The sequence below is a fragment of the Triticum dicoccoides genome, chromosome 1B (genome assembly GCF_002162155.2).
Source record: "Triticum dicoccoides isolate Atlit2015 ecotype Zavitan chromosome 1B, WEW_v2.0, whole genome shotgun sequence".
Lineage (NCBI taxonomy): Eukaryota > Viridiplantae > Streptophyta > Magnoliopsida > Poales > Poaceae > Triticum > Triticum dicoccoides.
Window position 1 is genome coordinate 704,397,922 of NC_041381.1, and position 23,223 is coordinate 704,421,144.

A 23,223-nucleotide genomic window follows, 5' to 3' on the forward strand; every position below is an offset into this window, starting at 1 on the left:
AATCGTGGAAATCGCTCTAGGTCCCGAAAACGCTAAGTAATAGTGTACGAAATGTATTAGAATCGGCCGAATATGTGAGTGTTGATGACCGACACGTAAACGCACCCCAGGGTTCGTCAATCGTGGAAATGACTCCGAGACCCCAAAATAGAGTAATAGTCCAAGAAACGGGCCAGAATCGGCCAAAACTGTGATTGTTGATGACCGACACGTAAGCGCACCTTGGAGTTCGACAACCATGGAAATCGCTTTGGGACCCCAAAACGGTGAGTAATAGTCCATGAAACGGGCCAGAATCGGCCAAAACTGGGAGTGTTGATGACCAACACGTAAGCACACCTTGGGGTTCAACAACTATGGAAATCTCTTCGGGACCCAACAACAATGAGTAATAGTCCACAAAACAGGTCTGATTTGGCCAAAACTGTGAGTGTTGACGACGAACACATAAACGCACCACGGGGTTCATCAATCGTGGAAATCACTCCGGGTCCCCAAAATGCTGATTAATAGTGTACGAAACAGATTAGAATCGGCCAAATATGTGAGTGTTGATTACCGACACGTAAACGCACCCCGGGGTTCGTCAATCATGGAAATGACTCAGAGACCCCAAAATAGAGTAATAGTCCAAGAAATGGGCCAGAATCGGCCCAAACTGTGATTGTTGATGACCGACACGTAAGCGCACCTTGGAGTTCGACAACCATGGAAATCGCTTTGGGACCCCAAAACGGTGAGTAATAGTCCATGAAACGGGGCAGAATCGGCCAAAACTGGGAGTGTTGATGACCAACTCGTCAGCACACCTTGGGGTTCAGCAACTATGGAAATCTCTTCGGGACCCAAAAACAGTGAGTAATAGTCCACAAAACAGGTCTGATTTGGCCAAAACTGTGAGTTTTGACGACGAACATATAAACGCACCCCGGGGCTCATCAATCGTGGAAATCGCTCTGGGTCCACAAAACGCTGAGTAATAGTGTACGAAACGGATTACAATCGCCCGAATATGTGAGTGTTGATGACGGACACGTAAACGCACCCCGGGGTTCGTCAATCGTGGAAATGACTCCGAGACCCCAAAATAGAGTAATAGTCCAAGAAACGGGCCAGAATCGGCCCAAACTGTGATTGTTGATGACCGACACGTAAGCGCACCTTGGAGTTTGACAACCATGGAAATCGCTCTGGGACCCCAAAATGGTGAGTAATAGTCCATGGAACGGGCCAGAATCGGCCAAAACTACGAGTGTTGATGACCAACACGTAAGCACACCTTGGGGTTCAACAACTATGGAAATCGCTTCGGGACCCAAAAACAGTGAGTTATAGTCCACGAAACAGGTCAGAATTGGCCAAAACTTTGAGTGTTGACGACGGACACATAAACGCACCCCGGGGTTCATCAATCGTTGAAATCGGTCTAGGTCCCCAAAACGTTGAGTAATAGTGCACGAAACGGACTAGAATGGGCCGAATATGTGAGTGTTGATGACCGACACGTAAACGCACCCCGGGGTTCGTCAATCGTGGAAATGACTCCGAGACCCCAAAATAGAGTAATAGTCCAAGAAATAGGCCAGAATCGGCCCAAACTGTGATTTTTTATGACCGACACGTAAGCGCACCTTGGAGTTCGACAACCATGGAAATCGCTTTGGGACCCCAAAACGGTGAGTAATAGTCCATGGAACGGGCCAGAATTGGCCAAAACTACGAGTGTTGATGACCAACACGTAAGCACATCTTGGGGTTCAACAACTATAGAAATCGCTTCGAGGCCCCAAAACGGTGAGTAATAGTCCAGAAAACAGGTCTGATTTGGCCTAAATTGCGAGTGTTGATGACCAACACGTAAGCACGTCTTGGGGTTCAACAACTATGGAAATCTCTTCGGGACCCAAAAATGGTGAGTAATAGTCCACGAAACAGGTCAGATTTGGCCAAAACTGTGAGTGTTGACGACGGACACATAAACGCACCCCGGGGTTCCCCAATCGTGGAAATCGCTCTGGGTCCCCAAAACGTAAATAAATAGTGTACGAAATGGATTAGAATCGCCCGAATATGTGAGTGTTGATGACCGACACGTAAACGCATCCCGGGGTTCGTCAATCGTGGAAATGACTCCGAGACCCCAAAATAGAGTAATAGTCCAAGAAATGGGCCAGAGTCGGCCCAAACTGTGATTGTTGATGACCGACACATAAGCGCACCTTGGATTTCGACGACCATCGAAATCGCTTTGGGACCCAAAAACGGTGAGTAATAGTCCATGAAACGGGCCAGAATCGGCCAAAACTGGGAGTGTTGATGACCAACACGTAAGCACACCTTGGGGTTCAACAACTATGGAAATCTCTTCGGGACCCAAAAACAGTGAGTAATAGTCCACAAAACAGGTCTGATTTGGCCAAAACTGTGAGTGTTGACGACGAACACATAAACGCACCCCGGGGCTCATCAATCGTGGAAATCACTCTGGGCCCCCAAAACGCTGATTAATAGTGTACGAAACGGATTAGGATCGGCCGAATATGTGAGTGTTGATGACCGACACGTAAACGCACCCCGGGGTTCTTCAATCATGGAAATGACTCAGAGACCCCAAAATAGAGTAATAGTCCAAGAAATGGGCCAGAAACGGCCCAAACTGTGATTGTTGATGACCGACACGTAAGCGCACCTTGGAGTTCGACAACCATGGAAATCGCTTTGGGACCCCAAAACGGTGAGTAATAGTCCATGAAATGGGCCAGAATCGGCCCAAACTGGGAGTGTTGATGACCAACTCGTAAGCACACCTTGGGGTTCAACAACTATGGAAATCTCTTCGGGACCCAAAAACAGTGAGTAATAGTCCACAAAACAGGTCTGATTTGGCCAAAACTGTGAGTGTTGACGACGAACACATAAACGCACCCCAGGGCTCATCAATCGTGGAAATCACTCTGGGTCCCCAAAACGCTGAGTAATAGTGTACGAAACGTATTAGAATCGGCCGAATATGTGAGTGTTGATGACCGACACGTAAACGCACCCCGGGGTTCGTCAATCGTGGAAATGACTCCGAGACCCCAAAATAGAGTAATAGTCCAAGAAACGGGCCAGAATCGGCCCAAACTGTGATTGTTGATGACCGACACATAAGCGCACCTTGGATTTCGACAACCATGGAAATCGCTTTGGGACCCCAAAACAGTGAGTAATAGTCCATGAAACGGGCCAGAATCGGCCAAAACTGGGAGTGTTGATGACCAACACGTAAGCACACCTTGGGGTTCAACAACTATAGAAATCTCTTTTCGGGACCCAAAAACAGTGAGTAATAGTCCACAAAACAGGTCTGATTTGGCCAAAACTATGAGTGTTGACGACGAACACATAAACGCACCCCGGGGCTCATCAATCGTGGAAATCGCTCTGGGTCCCCAAAACGTAAATAAATAGTGTACGAAATGGATTAGAATCGCCCGAATATGTGAGTGTTGATGACCGACACGTAAACGCATCCCGGGGTTCGTCAATCGTGGAAATGACTCCGAGACCCCAAAATAGAGTAATAGTCCAAGAAATGGGCCAGAGTCGGCCCAAACTGTGATTGTTGATGACCGACCCATAAGCGCACCTTGGATTTCGACAACCATCGAAATCGCTTTGGGACCCAAAAACGGTGAGTAATAGTCCATGAAACGGGCCAGAATCGGCCAAAACTGGGAGTGTTGATGACCAACACGTAAGCACACCTTGGGGTTCAACAACTATGGAAATCTCTTCGGGACCCAAAAACAGTGAGTAATAGTCCACAAAACAGGTCTGATTTGGCCAAAACTGTGAGTGTTGACGACGAACACATAAACGCACCCCGGGGCTCATCAATCGTGGAAATCACTCTGGGCCCCCAAAACGCTGATTAATAGTGTAGGAAACGGATTAGGATCGGCCGAATATGTGAGTGTTGATGACCGACACGTAAACGCACCCCGGGGTTCTTCAATCATGGAAATGACTCAGAGACCCCAAAATAGAGTAATAGTCCAAGAAATGGGCCAGAAACGGCCCAAACTGTGATTGTTGATGACCGACACGTAAGCGCACCTTGGAGTTCGACAACCATGGAAATCGCTTTGGGACCCCAAAACGGTGAGTAATAGTCCATGAAATGGGCCAGAATCGGCCAAAACTGGGAGTGTTGATGACCAACTCGTAAGCACACCTTGGGGTTCAACAACTATGGAAATCTCTTCGGGACCCAAAAACAGTGAGTAATAGTCCACAAAACAGGTCTGATTTGGCCAAAACTGTGAGTGTTGACGACGAACACATAAACGCACCCCAGGGCTCATCAATCGTGGAAATCACTCTGGGTCCCCAAAACGCTGAGTAATAGTGTATGAAACGTATTAGAATCGGCCGAATATGTGAGTGTTGATGACCGACACGTAAACGCACCCCGGGGTTCGTCAATCGTGGAAATGACTCCGAGACCCCAAAATAGAGTAATAGTCCAAGAAACGGGCCAGAATCGGCCCAAACTGTGATTGTTGATGACCGACACATAAGCGCACCTTGGATTTCGACAACCATGGAAATCGCTTTGGGACCCCAAAACAGTGAGTAATAGTCCATGAAACGGGCCAGAATCGGCCAAAACTGGGAGTGTTGATGACCAACACGTAAGCACACCTTGGGGTTCAACAACTATAGAAATCTCTTCGGGACCCAAAAACAGTGAGTAATAGTCCACAAAACAGGTCTGATTTGGCCAAAACTATGAGTGTTGACGACGAACACATAAACGCACCCCGGGGCTCATCAATCGTGGAAATCGCTCTGGGTCCCCAAAACGTAAATAAATAGTGTACGAAATGGATTAGAATCGCCCAAATATGTGAGTGTTGATGACCGACACGTAAACGCATCCCGGGGTTCGTCAATCGTGGAAATGACTCCGAGACCCCAAAATAGAGTAATAGTCCAAGAAATGGGCCAGAGTCGGCCCAAACTGTGATTGTTGATGACCGACACATAAGCGCACCTTGGATTTCGACAACCATCAAAATCGCTTTGGGACCCAAAAACGGTGAGTAATAGTCCATGAAACGGGCCAGAATCGGCCAAAACTGGGAGTGTTGATGACCAACACGTAAGCACACCTTGGGGTTCAACAACTATGGAAATCTCTTCGGGACCCAAAAACAGTGAGTAATAGTCCACAAAACAGGTCTGATTTGGCCAAAACTGTGAGTGTTGACGACGAACACATAAACGCACCCCGGGGCTCATCAATCGTGGAAATCACTCTGGGCCCCCAAAACGCTGATTAATAGTGTAGGAAACGGATTAGGATCGGCCGAATATGTGAGTGTTGATGACCGACACGTAAACGCACCCCGGGGTTCTTCAATCATGGAAATGACTCAGAGACCCCAAAATAGAGTAATAGTCCAAGAAATGGGCCAGAAACGGCCCAAACTGTGATTGTTGATGACCGACACGTAAGCGCACCTTGGAGTTCGACAACCATGGAAATCGCTTTGGGACCCCAAAACGGTGAGTAATAGTCCATGAAATGGGCCAGAATCGGCCAAAACTGGGAGTGTTGATGACCAACTCGTAAGCACACCTTGGGGTTCAACAACTATGGAAATCTCTTCGGGACCCAAAAACAGTGAGTAATAGTCCACAAAACAGGTCTGATTTGGCCAAAACTGTGAGTGTTGACGACGAACACATAAACGCACCCCAGGGCTCATCAATCGTGGAAATCACTCTGGGTCCCCAAAACGCTGAGTAATAGTGTACGAAACGTATTAGAATCGGCCGAATATGTGAGTGTTGATGACCAACACGTAAACGCACCCCGGGGTTCGTCAATCGTGGAAATGACTCCGAGACCCCAAAATAGAGTAATAGTCCAAGAAACGGGCCAGAATCGGCCCAAACTGTGATTGTTGATGACCGACACATAAGCGCACCTTGGATTTCGACAACCATGGAAATCGCTTTGGGACCCCAAAACAGTGAGTAATAGTCCATGAAACGGGCCAGAATCGGCCAAAACTGGGAGTGTTGATGACCAACACGTAAGCACACCTTGGGGTTCAACAACTATAGAAATCTCTTCGGGACCCAAAAACAGTGAGTAATAGTCCACAAAACAGGTCTGATTTGGCCAAAACTATGAGTGTTGACGACGAACACATAAACGCACCCCGGGGCTCATCAATCGTGGAAATCACTCTGGGCCCCCAAAACGCTGATTAATAGTGTACAAAACGGATTAGAATCGGCCGAATATGTGAGTGTTGATGACCGACACGTAAACGCACCCCGGGGTTCTTCAATCATGGAAATGACTCAGAGACCCCAAAATAGAGTAATAGTCCAAGAAATGGGCCAGAAACGGCCCAAACAGTGATTGTTGATGACCGACACGTAAGCGCACCTTGGAGTTCGACAACCATGGAAATCGCTTTGGGGCCCCAAAACGGTGAGTAATAGTCCATGGAACGGGCCAGAATCGGCCAAAACTGCGAGTGTTCATGACCAACACGTAAGCACACCTTGGGGTTCAGCAACTATGGAAATCTCTTCGGGACCCAAAAACAGTGAGTAATAGTCCACAAAACAGGTCTGATTTGGCCAAAACTGTGAGTTTTGACGACGGACATATAAACGCACCCCGGGGCTCATCAATCGTGGAAATCGCTCTGGGTCCCAAAAACGCTGAGTAATAGTGTACGAAACGTATTAGAATCGGCCGAATATGTGAGTGTTGATGACCGACACGTAAACGCACCCCGGGGTTCGTCAATCGTGGAAATGACTCCGAGACCCCAAAATAGAGTAATAGTCCAAGAAACGGGCCAGAATCGGCCAAAACTGTGATTGTTGATGACCGACACGTAAGCGCACCTTGGAGTTCGACAACCATGGAAATCGCTTTGGGACCCCAAAACGGTGAGTAATAGTCCATGAAACGGGCCAGAATCGGCCAAAACTGGGAGTGTTGATGACCAACACGTAAGCACACCTTGGGGTTCAACAACTATGGAAATCTCTTCGGGACCCAACAACAGTGAGTAATAGTCCACAAAACAGGTCTGATTTGGCCAAAACTGTGAGTGTTGACGACGAACACATAAACGCACCCCGGGGTTCATCAATCGTGGAAATCACTCCGGGTCCCCAAAATGCTGATTAATAGTGTACGAAACAGATTAGAATCGGCCGAATATGTGAGTGTTGATGACCGACACGTAAACGCACCCCGGGGTTCGTCAATCATGGAAATGACTCAGAGACCCCAAAATAGAGTAATAGTCCAAGAAATGGGCCAGAATCGGCCCAAACTGTGATTGTTGATGACCGACACGTAAGCGCACCTTGGAGTTCGACAACCATGGAAATCGCTTTGGGACCCCAAAACGGTGAGTAATAGTCCATGAAACGGGGCAGAATCGGCCAAAACTGGGAGTGTTGATGACCAACTCGGAAGCACACCTTGGGGTTCAGCAACTATGGAAATCTCTTCGGGACCCAAAAACAGTGAGTAATAGTCCACAAAACAGGTCTGATTTGGCCAAAACTGTGAGTTTTGACGACGAACATATAAACGCACCCCGGGGCTCATCAATCCTGGAAATCGCTCTGGGTCCACAAAACGCTGAGTAATAGTGTACGAAACGGATTAGAATCGCCCGAATATGTGAGTGTTGATGACGGACACGTAAACGCACCCCGGGGTTCGTCAATCGTGGAAATGACTCTGAGACCCCAAAATAGAGTAATAGTCCAAGTAACGGGCCAGAATCGGCCCAAACTGTGATTGTTGATGACCGACACGTAAGCGCACCTTGGAGTTCGACAACCATGGAAATCGCTCTGGGACCCCAAAACGGTGAGTAATAGTCCATGGAACGGGCCAGAATCGGCCAAAACTACGAGTGTTGATGACCAACACGTAAGCACACCTTGGGGTTCAACAACTATGGAAATCGCTTCGGGACCCAAAAACAGTGAGTTATAGTCCACGAAACAGCTCAGAATTGGCCAAAACTGTGAGTGTTGACGACGGACACATAAACGCACGCCGGGGTTCATCAATCGTTGAAATCGGTCTGGGTCCCCAAAACGTTGAGTAATAGTGCACGAAACGGACTAGAATGGGCCGAATATGTGAGTGTTGATGACCGACACGTAAACGCACCCCGGGGTTCGTCAATCGTGGAAATGACTCCGAGACCCCAAAATAGAGTAATAGTCCAAGAAATAGGCCAGAATCGGCCCAAATTGTGATTTTTGATGACCGACACGTAAGCGCACCTTGGAGTTCGACAACCATGGAAATCGCTTTGGGACCCCAAAACGGTGAGTAATAGTCCATGAAACGGGCCAGAATCGGCCAAAACTGGGAGTGTTGATGACCAACTCGTAAGCACACCTTGGGGTTCAGCAACTATGGAAATCTCTTCGGGACCCAAAAACAGTGAGTAATAGTCCACTAAACAGGTCTGATTTGGCCAAAACTGTGAGTTTTGACGACGAACATATAAACGCACCCCGGGGCTCATCAATCGTGGAAATCGCTCTGGGTCCACAAAACGCTGAGTAATAGTGTACAAAACGGATTAGAATCGCCCGAATATGTGAGTGTTGATGACGGACACGTAAACGCACCCCGGGGTTCGTCAATCGTGGAAATGACTCCGAGACCCCAAAATAGAGTAATAGTCCAAGAAACGGGCCAGAATCGTCCCAAACTGTGATTGTTGATGACCGACACGTAAGCGCACCTTGGAGTTCGACAACCATGGAAATCGCTCTGGGACCCCAAAACGGTGAGTAATAGTCCATGGAACGGGCCAGAATCGGCCAAAACTACAAGTGTTGATGACCAACACGTAAGCACACCTTGGGGTTCAACAACTATGGAAATCGCTTCGGGACCCAAAAACAGTGAGTTATAGTCCACGAAACAGCTCATAATTGGCCAAAACTGTGAGTGTTGACGACGGACACATAAACGCACCCCGGGGTTCATCAATCGTTGAAATCGGTCTGGGTCCCCAAAACATTGAGTAATAGTGCACGAAACGGACTAGAATGGGCCGAATATGTGAGTGTTGATGACCGACACGTAAACGCACCCCGGGGTTCGTCAATCGTGGAAATGACTCCGAGACCCCAAAATAGAGTAATAGTCCAAGAAATAGGCCAGAATCGGCCCAAACTGTGATTTTTGATGACCGACACGTAAGCGCACCTTGGAGTTCGACAACCATGGAAATCGCTTTGGGACCCCAAAACGGTGAGTAATAGTCCATGAAACGGGCCAGAATCGGCCAAAACTGGGAGTGTTGATGACCAACTCGTAAGCACACCTTGGGGTTCAGCAACTATGGAAATCTCTTCGGGACCCAAAAACAGTGAGTAATAGTCCACAAAACAGGTCCGATTTGGCCAAAACTGTGAGTATTGACGACGAACATATAAACGCACCCCGGGGCTCATCAATCGTGGAAATTGCTCTGGGTCCCCAAAACGCTGAGTAATAGTGTACGAAACGGATTAGAATCGCCCGAATATGTGAGTGTTGATGACCGACACATAAACGCACCCCGGGGTTCGTCAATCGTGGAAATGACTCCGAGACCCCAAAATAGAGTAATAGTCCAAGAAACGGGCCAGAATCGGCCCAAACTGTGATTGTTGATGACCGACACATAAGCGCACCTTGGAGTTCGACAACCATGGAAATCGCTCTGGGACCCCAAAACGGTGAGTAATAGTCCATGGAACGGGCCAGAATCGGCCAAAACTACGAGTGTTCATGACCAACACATAAGCACACCTTGGGGTTCAACAACTATGGAAATCGCTTCGGGACCCAAAAACAGTGAGTTATAGTCCACGAAACAGGTCAGAATTGGCCAAAACTGTGAGTGTTGACGACGGACACATAAACGCACCCCGGGGTTCATCAATCGTTGAAATCGGTCTGGGTCCCCAAAATGTTGAGTAATAGTGCACGAAACGGACTAGAATGGGCCGAATATGTGAGTGTTGATGACCGACACGTAAACGCACCCCGGGGTTCGTCAATCGTGGAAATGACTCCGAGACCCCAAAATAGAGTAATAGTCCAAGAAATAGGCCAGAATCGGCCCAAACTGTGATTGTTGATGACCGACACGTAAGCGCACCTTGGAGTTCGACAACCATGGAAATCGCTTTGGGACCCCAAAACGTTGAGTAATAGTCCATGAAACGGGCCAGAATCGGCCAAAACTGGGAGTGTTGATGACAACTCGTAAGCACACATTGGGGTTCAACAACTATGGAAATCGCTTCGGGGCCCCAAAACGGTGAGTAATAGTCCACAAAACAGGTCTGATTTGGCCAAAACTGTGAGTGTTGACGACGAACACATAAACGCACCCCGGGGCTCATCAATCGTGGAAATCACTCTGGGTCCCCAAAGCGTTGAGTAATAGTGTACGAAAGGGATTACAATCGCCCGAATATGTGAGTGCTCATGACCGACACGTAAACGCATCCCGGGGTTCGTCAATCGTGGAAATGACTCCGAGACGCCAAAATAAAGTAATAGTTCAAGAAACGGGCCAGAATCGGCCCAAACTGTGATTTTTGATGACCGACACGTAAGCGCACCTTGGAGTTCGACAACCATGGAAATCGCTTTGGGACCCCAAAACGGTGAGTAATAGTCCATGAAACGGGCCAGAATCGGCCAAAACTGGGAGTGTTGATAACCAACTCGTAAGCACACCTTGGGGTTTAGCAACTATGGAAATCTCTTCGGGACCCAAAAACAGTGAGTAATAGTCCACAAAACAGGTCCGATTTGGCCAAAACTGTGAGTGTTGACGACGAACATATAAACGCACCCCGGGGCTCATCAATCCTAGAAATCGCTCTGGGTCCCTAAAACGCTGAGTAATAGTGTACGAAACGGATTAGAATCGCCCGAATATGTGAGTGTTGATGACCGACACGTAAACGCACCCCGGGGTTCGTCAATCGTGGAAATGACTCCGAGACCCCAAAATAGAGTAATAGTCCAAGAAACGGGCTAGAATTGGCCCAAACTGTGATTGTTGATGACCGACACGTAAGCGCACCTTGGAGTTCGACAACCATGGAAATCGCTCAGGGACCCCAAAACGGTGAGTAATAGTCCATGGAACGGGCCAGAATCGGCCAAAACTACGAGTGTTGATGACCAACACGTAAGCACACCTTGGGGTTCAACAACTATGGAAATCGCTTCGGGACCCAAAAACAGTGAGTTATAGTCCACGAAACAGGTCAGAATTGGCCAAAACTGTGAATGTTGACGACGGACACATAAACGCACCCCGGGGTTCATCAATCGTTGAAATTGGTCTGGGTCCCCAAAATGTTGAGTAATAGTGCATGAAACGGACTAGAATGGGCCGAATATGTGAGTGTTGATGACCGACACGTAAACGCACCCCGGGGTTCGTCAATCGTGGAAATGACTCCGAGACCCCAAAATAGAGTAATAGTCCAAGAAATAGGCCAGAATCGGCCCAAACTGTGATTGTTGATGACCGACACGTAAGCGCACCTTGGAGTTCGACAACCATGGAAATCGCTTTGGGATCCCAAAACGTTGAGTAATAGTCCATGAAACGGGCCAGAATCGGCCAAAACTGGGAGTGTTGATGACAACTCGTAAGCACACATTGGGGTTCAACAACTATGGAAATCGCTTCGGGGCCCCAAAACGGTGAGTAATAGTCCACAAAACAGGTCTGATTTGGCCAAAACTGTGAGTGTTGACGACGAACACATAAACGCACCCCGGGGCTCATCAATCGTGGAAATCACTCTGGGTCCCCAAAGCGTTGAGTAATAGTGTACGAAAGGGATTACAATCGCCCGAATATGTGAGTGCTCATGACCGACACGTAAACGCATCCCGGGGTTCGTCAATCGTGGAAATGACTCCGAGACCCCAAAATAAAGTAATAGTTCAAGAAACGGGCCAGAATCGGCCCAAACTGTGATTTTTGATGACCGACACGTAAGCGCACCTTGGAGTTCGACAACCATGGAAATCGCTTTGGGACCCCAAAACGGTGAGTAATAGTCCATGAAACGGGCCAGAATCGGCCAAAACTGGGAGTGTTGATAACCAACTCGTAAGCACACCTTGGGGTTCAGCAACTATGGAAATCTCTTCGGGACCCAAAAACAGTGAGTAATAGTCCACAAAACAGGTCTGATTTGGCCAAAACTGTGAGTGTTGACGACGAACATATAAACACATCCCGGGGCTCATCAATCGTGGAAATCGCTCTGGGTCCCTAAAACGCTGAGTAATAGTGTACGAAACGGATTAGAATCGCCCGAATATGTGAGTGTTGATGACCGACACGTAAACGCACCCCGGGGTTCGTCAATCGTGGAAATGACTCCGAGACCCCAAAATAGAGTAATACTCCAAGAAACGGGCCAGAATCGGCCCAAACTGTGATTGTTGATGACCGACACGTAAGCGCACCTTGGAGTTCGACAACCATGGAAATCGCTTTGGGACCCCAAAACGGTGAGTAATAGTCCATTGAACGGGCCAGAATCGGCCAAAACTACGAGTGTTGATGACCAACACGTAAGCACAACTTGGGGTTCAACAACTATGGAAATCGCTTCGGGACCCAAAAACAGTGAGTTATAGTCCACGAAACAGGTCAGAATTGGCCAAAACTGTGAATGTTGACGACGGACGCATAAACGCACCCCGGGGTTCATCAATCGTTGAAATCGGTCTGGGTCCCCAAAATGTTGAGTAATAGTTCAAGAAACGGGCCAGAATCGGCCCAAACTGTGATTGTTGATGACCGACACGTAAGCGCACCTTGGAGTTCGACAACCATGGAAATCGCTTTGGGACCCCAAAACGGTGAGTAATAGTCCATGAAACGGGCCAGAATCGGCCAAAACTGGGATTGTTGATAACCAACTCGTAAGCACACCTTGGGGTTCAACAACTATGGAAATCTCTTCGGGACCCAAAAACAGTGAGTAATAGTCCACAAAACAGGTCTGATTTGGCCAAAACTGTGAGTGTTGACGACGAACACATAAACGCACCCCGGGGCTCATCAATCGTGGAAATCAAACTGGGTCCCTAAAACGCTGAGTAATAGTGTACGAAACGGATTAGAATCGGCCGAATATGTGAGTGTTGATGACCGACACGTAAACGCACCCCGGGGTTCGTCAATCGTGGAAATGACTCAGAGACCCCAAAATAGAGTAATAGTACAAGAAACGGGACAGAATCGGCCCAAACTGTGATTGTTGACGACCGACACGTAAGCGCACCTTGGAGTTCGACAACCACGGAAATCTCTTTGGGACCCCAAAACGGTGAGTAATAGTCCATGGAACGGGCCAGAATCGGCAAAAACTGCGAGTGTTGATGACCAACACGTAAGCACACCTTGGGGTTCAACAACTATGGAAATCGCTTCGGGACCCAAAAACAGTGAGTTATAGTCCACAAAACAGGTCAGAATTGGCCAAAACTGTGAGTGTTGACAACGGACACATAAACGCACCCCGGGGTTCATCAATCGTTGAAATCGCTCTGGGTCCCCAAAACGTTGAGTAATACTGCACGAAACGGACTAGAATGGGCCGAATATGTGAGTGTTGATGACCGACACGTAAACGCACCCCTGGATTCGTCAATCGTGGAAATGACTCCGAGATCCCAAAATAGAGTAATAGTCCAAGAAATAGGCCAGAATCGGCCCAAACTGTGATTGTTGATGACCGACACGTAAGCGCACCTTGGAGTTCGACAACCATGGAAATCGCTTTGGGACCCCAAAACGGTGAGTAATAGTCCATGAAACGGGCCAGAATCGGCCAAAACTGGGAGTGTTGATGACCAACTCGTAAGCACACATTGGGGTTCAACAACTATGGAAATCGCTTCGGGGCCCCAAAATAGTGAGTAATAGTCCACAAAACAGGTCTGATTTGGCCAAAACTGTGAGTGTTGACGACGAACACATAAACACACCCCGGGGCTCATCAATCGTGGAAATCACTCTTGGTCCCCAAAACGTTGAGTAATAGTGTACGAAAGGGATTAGAATCGCCCGAATATGTGAGTGTTGATGACCGACACGTAAACGCATCCCGGGGTTCGTCAAACGTGGAAATGACTCCGAGACCCCAAAATAAAGTACTAGTCCAAGAAACGGGCCAGAATCGGCCCAAACTGTGATTGTTGATGACCGACACGTAAGCGCACCTTGGAGTTCGACAACCATGGAAATCGCTTTGGGACCCCAAAACGGTGAGTAATAGTCCATGAAACGGGCCAGAATTGGCCAAAACTGGGATTATTGATGACCAACTCGTAAGCACACCTTGGGGTTCAACAACTATGGAAATCTCTTCGGGACCCAAAAACAGTGAGTAATAGTCCACAAAACAGGTCTTATTTGGCCAAAACTGTGAGTGTTGACGACGAACACATAAATGCACCCCGGGGCTCATCAATCGTGGAAATCACTCTAGGTCCCCAAAATGCTGAGTAATAGTGTACGAAACGGATCAGAATCGCCCGAATATGTGAGTGTTGATGACCGACACGTAAACGCACCCCGGGGTTCGTCAATCATGGAAATGACTCCGAGACCCCAAAATAAAGTAATAGTTCAAGAAACGGGCCAGAATCGGCCCAAACTGTGATTGTTGATGACCGACACGTAAGCGCACCTTGGAGTTCGACAACCATGGAAATCGCTTTGGGACCCCAAAACGGTGAGTAATAGTCCATGAAACGGACCAGAATCGGCCAAAACTGGGATTGTTGATAACCAACTCGTAAGCACACCTTGGGGTTCAACAACTATGGAAATCTCTTCGGGGCCCCAAAACAGTGAGTAATAGTCCACAAAACAGGTCTGATTTGGCCAAAACTGTGAGTGTTGACGACGAACACATAAACGCACCCCGGGGCTCATCAATCGTGGAAATCACTCTGGGTCCCTAAAACGCTGAGTAATAGTGTACGAAACGGATTAGAATCGGCCGAATATGTGAGTGTTGATGACCGACACGTAAACGCACCCCGGGGTTCGTCAATCGTGGAAATGACTCAGAGACCCCAAAATAGAGTAATAGTGCAAGAAACGGGACAGAATCGGCCCAAACTGTGATTGTTGACGACCGACACGTAAGCGCACCTTGGAGTTCAACAACCACGGAAATCGCTTTGGGACCCCAAAACGGTGAGTAATAGTCCATGGAACGGGCCAGAATCGGCAAAAACTGCGAGTGCTGATGACCAACACGTAAGCACACCTTGGGGTTCAACAACTATGGAAATCGCTTCGGGACCCAAAAACGGTGAGTTATAGTCCACAAAACAGGTCAGAATTGGCCAAAACTGTGAGTGTTGACAACGGACACATAAACGCACCCCGGGGTTCATCAATCGTTGAAATCGCTCTGGGTCCCCAAAACGTTGAGTAATACTGCACAAAATGGACTAGAATGGGCCGAATATGTGAGTGTTGATGACCGACACGTAAACGCACCCCTGGGTTCGTCAATCGTGGAAATGACTCCGAGATCCCAAAATAGAGTAATAGTCCAAGAAATAGGCCAGAATCGGCCCAAACTGTGATTGTTGATGACCGACACGTAAGCGCACCTTGGAGTTCGACAACCATGGAAATCGCTTTGGGACCCCAAAACGGTGAGTAATAGTCCATGAAACGGGCCAGAATCGGCCAAAACTGGGAGTGTTGATGACCAACTCGTAAGCACACATTGGGGTTCAACAACTATGGCAATCGCTTCGGGGCCCCAAAACAGTGAGTAATAGTCCACAAAACAGGTCTGATTTGGCCAAAAAACTGTGAGTGTTGACGACGAACACATAAACACACCCCGGGGCTCATCAATCGTGGAAATCACTCTTGGTCCCCAAAACGTTGAGTAATAGTGTACGAAAGGGATTAGAATCGCCCGAATATGTGAGTGTTGATGACCGACACGTAAACACAGCCCGGGGTTCGTCAAACGTGGAAATGACTCCGAGACCCCAAAATAAAGTAATAGTCCAAGAAACGGGCCAGAATCGGCCCAAACTATGATTGTTGATGACCGACACGTAAGCGCACCTTGGAGTTCGACAACCATGGAAATCGCTTTGGGACCCCAAAACGGTGAGTAATAGTCCATGAAACGGGCCAGAATCGGCCAAAACTGGGATTATTGATGACCAACTCGTAAGCACACCTTGGGGTTCAACAACTATGGAAATCTCTTCGGGACCCAAAAACAGTGAGTAATAGTCCACAAAACAGGTCTTATTTGGCCAAAACTGTGAGTGTTGACGACGAACACATAAATGCACCCCGGGGCTCATCAATCGTGGAAATCACTCTAGGTCCCCAAAATGCTGAGTAATAGTGTACGAAACGGATCAGAATCGCCCGAATATGTGAGTGTTGATGACCGACACGTAAACGCACCCCGGGGTTCGTCAATCATGGAAATGACTCCGAGACCCCAAAATAGAGTAATAGTCCAAGAAACGGGCCAGAATCGGCCCAAACTGTGAGTGTTGATGACCGACACGTAAGCGCACCTTGGAGTTCGACATCCATGGAGATCGCTTTGGGACCCCAAAACGGTGAGTAATAGTCCATGAAACGGGCCAGAATCGGCCAAAACTGGGAGTGTTGATGACCAACACGTAAGCACACCTTGGGGTTCAACAACTATGGAAATCGCTTCGGGACCCAAAAACAGTGAGTTATAGTCCACGAAACAGGTCAGAATTGGCCAAAACTGTGAGTGTTGACGACGGACACATAAACGCACCCCGGGGTTCATCAATCGTTGAAATCACTCTGGGTCCCCAAAACGTTGAGTAATAGTGGACGAAACGGACTAGAATCGGCCGTATATGTGAGTGTTGATGACCGACACGTAAACGCACCCCGGGGTTCGTCAATCGTGGAAATGACTCCGAGACCCCAAAATAGAGTAATAGTCCAAGAAATGGTCCAGAATCGGCCCAAACTGTGATTGTTGATGACCGACACGTAAGTGCACCTTCGAGTTCGACAACCATGGAAATCGCTTTGGGACCCCAAAACGGTGAGTAATAGTCCATGAAATGGGCCAGAATCAGCCAAATCTGGGAGTGTTGATGACCAACTCGTAAGCACACCTTGGGGTTCAACAACTATGGAAATCTCTTCGGGACCCAAAAACAGTGAGTAATAGTCCACAAAACAGGTCTGATTTGGCCAAAACTGTGAGTGTTGACGACGAACACATAAACGCACCCCGGGGCTCATCAATCGTGGAAATCACTCTGGGTCCCCAAAACGCTGAGTAATAGTGTACGAAACGTATTAGAATCGGCCGAATATGTGAGTGTTGATGACCGACACATAAACGCACCTCGGGGTTCGTCAATCGTGGAAATGACTCCGAGACCCCAAAATAGAGTAATAGTCCAAGAAACGGGCCAGAATCGGCCCAAACTGTGATTGTTGATGACCGACACGTAAGCGCACCATGGAGTTCGACAACCATGGAAATCGCTTTGCGACCCCAAAACGGTGAGTAATAGTCCATGAAACGGGCCCGAATCGGCCAAAACTACGAGTGCTGATGACAAACACATAAGCACATCTTGGGGTTCAACAACTATGGAAATCGCTTCGAGGCCCCAAAACGGTGAGTAATAGTCCACAAAACAGGTCTGATTTGGCCTAAACTGCGAGTGTTGATGACCAACACGTCAGCACATCTTGGGGTTCAACAACTATGGAAATCTCTTCGGGACCCAAAAATGGTGAGTATAGAACACGAAACAGGTCAGATTTGGCCAAAACTGTGAGTGTTGATGAAGGACACATAAACGCACCCCGGGGTTCATCAATCGTCGAAATCGCTCTGGGTCCCCAAAACGTTGAGTAATAGTGTACGAAACAGATTAGAATCGCCCGAATATGTGAGTGTTGATGACCGACACGTAAACGCATCCTGGGGTTCGTCAATCGTGGAAATGACTCCGAGACCCCAAATTAGGTAAGCGCACCTTGGAGTTCGACAACCATGGAAATCGCTTTGGGACCCCAAAACGGTGAGTAATAGTCCATGGAACGGGCCAGAATTGGCCTAAACTGCGAGTTTTCATGACCAACACGTAAGCACACCTTGGGGTTCAACAACTATGGAAATCTCTTCGGGACCCAAAAACAGTGAGTTATAGTCCACGAAATAGGTCAGAATTGGCCAAAACTATGAGTGTTGACGACGGACACATAAACGCACCCCGGGGTTCATCAATCGTTGAAATCTCTCTAGGTCCCCAAAGCGCTGAGTAATAGTGCACGAAACGGACTAGAATCAGTCGAATATGTGAGTGTTGATGACCGACACGTAAACGCACCCCGGGGTTCGTCAATCGTGGAAATGACTCTGAGACCCCAAAATAGAGTAATAGTCCAAGAAACGGGCCAGAATCGGCCCAAACTGTGATTGTTGATGACCAACACGTAAGCGCACCTTGGAGTTCGACAACCATGGAAATCGCTTTGGGACCCCAAAACGGTGAGTAAGAGTCCATGGAACGGGCCAGAATCGGCCAAAACTACGAGTGTTGATGACCAACACGTAAGCACATCTTGGGGTTCAACAACTATGGAAATCGCTTCGGGACCCAAAAACGGTGAGTAATAGTCCACAAAACAGGTCTGATTTGGCCAAAACTGTGAGTGTTGACGACGAACACATAAACGCACCCCGGGGCTCATCAATCGTGGAAATCACTCTGGGTCCCCAAAACGCTGAGTAATAGTGTATGAAGCGGATTAGAATCGTCCGAATATGTGAGTGGTGATGACCGACACGTAAACGCACCCCGGGGTTCGTCAATCGTGGAAATGACTCCGAGACCCCAAAATAGAGTAATAGTCCAAGAAACGGGCCAGAATCGGCCCAAACTGTGATTGTTGATGACCGACACGTTAGCGCACCTTGGAGTTCGACAACCATGGAAATCGCTTTGGGACCCCAAAACGGTGAGTAATAGTCCATTGAACGGGCCAGAATCGGCCAAAACTGCGAGTGTTGATGACCAACACGTAAGCACACCTTGGGGTTCAACAACTATGGAAATCGCTTCGGGACCCAAAAACAGTGAGTTATAGTCCACGAAACAGGTCAGAATTGGCCAAAACTCTGAGTGTCGACGACGGACACATAAACGCACCCCGGGGTTCAGCAATCGTTGAAATCGCTCTGGGTCCCCAAAACGTTGAGTAATAGTGCACGAAATGGACTAGAATCGGCCGAATATGTGAGTGTTGATGACCGACACGTAAACGCACCCCGGGGTTCGTCAATCGTGGAAATGACTCTGAGACCCCAAAATAGAGTTATAGTCCAAGAAACGGGCCAGAATCGGCCCAAACTGTGATTGTTGATGACCAACACGTAAGCGCACCTTGGAGTTCGACAACCATGGAAATCGCTTTGGGACCCCAAAACGGTGAGTAAGAGTCCATGGAACGGGCCAGAATCGGCCAAAACTACGAGTGTTGATGACCAACACGTAAGCACATCTTGGGGTTCAACAACTATGGAAATCGCTTCGGGACCCAAAAACAGTGAGTTATAGTCCACGAAACAGGTCAGAATTGGCCAAAACTATGAGTGTTGATGACGGACACATAAACGCACCCCGGGGTTCATCAATCGTTGAAATCGCTCTGGGTCCCAAAGCGTTGAGTAATAGTGCACAAAACGGACTAGAATCGGCCAAATATATGAGTGTTGATGACCGACATGTAAACGCACCCCAGGGTTCGTCAATCGTGGAAATGACTCCGAGACCCCAAAATAGAGTAATAGTCCAAGAAATGGGCTAGAATCGGCCCAAACTGTGATTGTTGATGACCGACACGTAAGCGCATGTTGGAGTTCGACAACCATGGAAATCGCTTTGGGACCCCAAAACGGTGAGTAATAGTCCATGAAACGGGCCAGAATCGGCCAAAACTACGATTGTTGATGACCAACACGTAAGCACACCTTGGGGTTCAACAACTATGGAAATCGCTTCGGGACCCAAAAACAATGAGTTATAGTCCACGAAACAGGTCAGAATTGGCCAAAACTGTGAGTGTTGACGACGGACACATAAACGCACCCCGGGGTTCAGCCATCGTTGAAATCGCTCTGGACTCCAAAACGTTGAGTAATAGTGCACGAAATGGACTAGAATCGGCCGAATATGTGAGTGTTGATGACCGACACGTAAACGCACCCCGGGGTTCGTCAATCGTGGAAATGACTCTGAGACCCCAAAATAGAGTAATAGTCCAAGAAACGGGCCAGAATCGACCCAAACTGTGATTGTTGATGACCAACACGTAAGCGCACCTTGGAGTTCGACAACCATGGAAATCGCTTTGGGACCCCAAAACGGTGAGTAAGAGTCCATGGAACGGGCCAGAATCGGCCAAAACTACGAGTGTTGATGACCAACACGTAAGCACATCTTGGGGTTCAACAACTATGGAAATCGCTTCGGGACCCAAAAACAGTGAGTTATAGTCCACGAAACAGGTCAGAATTGGCCAAAACTATGAGTGTTGATGACGGACACATAAACGCACCCCGGGGTTCATCAATCGTTGAAATCGCTCTGGGTCCCAAAGCGTTGAGTAATAGTGCACGAAACGGACTAGAATCGGCCAAATATATGAGTGTTGATGACCGACATGTAAACGCACCCCAGGGTTCGTCAATCGTGGAAATGACTCCGAGACCCCAAAATAGAGTAATAGTCCAAGAAATGGGCTAGAATCGGCCCAAACTGTGATTGTTGATGACCGACACGTAAGCGCATGTTGGAGTTCGACAACCATGGAAATCGCTTTGGGACCCCAAAACGGTGAGTAATAGTCCATGAAACGGGCCAGAATCGGCCAAAACTACGAGTGTTGATGACCAACACGTAAGCACATCTTGGGGTTCAACAACTATGGAAATCGCTTTGAGGCCCCAAAACGGTGAGTAATAGTCCACGAAACATGTCTGATTTGGCCAAAACTGGGAGTGTTGATGACCAACACGTAAGCACATCTTGGGGTTCAACAACTATGGAAATCGCTTCGGGACCCAAAAACAGTAAGTTATAGTCCACGAAACAGGTCAGAATTGGCCAAAACTGTGAGTGTTGACGACGGACACATAAACGCACCCCGGGGCTCATCAATCGTTAAAATCGCTCTGGGTCCCCAAAACGCTGAGTAATAGTGTACGAAACGGATTAGAATTGCCCGAATATGTGAGTATTGATGACCGACACGTAAACGCATCCCGGGGTTCGTCAATCATGGAAATGACTCCGAGACCCCAAAATAGAGTAATAGTCCAAGAAATGGGCTAGAATCGAACCAAACTGTGATTGTTGATGACCGACACGTAAGGGCACCTTGGAGTTCGACAACCATGGAAATCGCTTTGGGACTCCAAAACGATGAGTAATAGTCCATGAAACAGGCCAGAATCGGCCAAAACTACGAGTGTTGATGACAAACACGTAAGCACATCTTGGGGTTCAACAACTATGGAGATCGCTTCGAGGCCCCAAAACGGTGAGTAATAGTCCACAAAACAGGTCTGATTTGGCCTAAACTGCGAGTGTTCATGACCAACACGTAAGCACATCTTGGGGTTCAACAACTATGGAAATCTCTTCGGGACCCAAAAATGGTGAGTAATAGTCCACGAAACAGGTCAAATTTGGCCAAAACTGTGAGTGTTGACGACGGACACATAAACGCACCCCGGGGTTCATCAATCGTGGAAATCGCTCTGGGTCCCCAAAACGTTGAGTAATAGTGTACGAAACGGATTTGAATCGCCCGAATATGTGAGTGTTGATGACCGACACGTAAACGCATCCCGGGGTTCGTGAATCGTGGAAATGACTCCGAGACCCCAAAATAGGTAATAGTCCAAGAAACGGGCCAGAGTCGGCCCAAACTGTGATTGTTGATGACCGACACATAAGCGCACCTTGGAGTTCGACAACCATGGAAATCGCTTTGGGACCCCAAAACGGTGAGTAATAGTCCATGGAACGGGCCAGAATTGGCCTAAACTGCGAGTTTTCATGACCAACACGTAAGCACACCTTGGGGTTCAACAACTAGGGAAATCTCTTCGGGACCCAAAAACAGTGAGTTATAGTCCACGAAATAGGTCAGAATTGGCCAAAACTGTGAGTGTTGACGACGGACACATAAACGCACCCCGGGGTTCATCAATCGTTGAAATCGCTCTAGGTCCCCAAAACGCTGAGTAATAGTGCACGAAACGGACTAGAATCAGTCGAATATGTGAGTTTTGATGACCGACACGTAAACGCACCCCGGGGTTCGTCAATCGTGGAAATGACTCCGAGACCCCAAAATAGAGTAATAGTCCAAGAAACGGGCCAGAATCGGCCCAAACTGTGATTGTTGATGACCGACACGTAAGCGCACCTTGGAGTTCGATAACCATGGAAATCGCTTTGGGACCCCAAAACGGTGAGTAATAGTCCATGGAACGGGCCAGAATCGGCCAAAACTACGAGTGTTGATGACCAACACGTAAGCACATCTTGGGTTTCAACAACTATGGAAATCGCTTCGGGACCCAAAAACGGTGAGTAATAGTCCACGAAACAGGTCAGAATTGGCCAAAACTGTGATTGTTGACGACGGACACATAAACGCACCCCGGGGTTTATCAATCGTTGAAATCGCTCTGGGTCCCCAAAACGTTGAGTAATAGTGCACGAAACGGACTAGAATCGGCCGAATATGTGAGTGTTGATGACCGACACGTAAACGCACCCTGGGGTTCGAACCATGGAAATCGCTTTGGGACCCCAAAACGGTGAGTAATAGTCCATGAAACGGGCCAGAATCGGCCAAAACTGGGATTGTTGATGACCAACTCGTAAGCACACCTTGGGGTTCAACAACTATGGAAATCTCTTCGGGGCCCCAAAACAGTGAGCAATAGTCCACAAAACAGGTCTGATTTGGCCAAAACTGTGAGTGTTGACGACGAACACATAAACGCTGCCCGGGGCTCATCAATCGTGGAAATCACTCT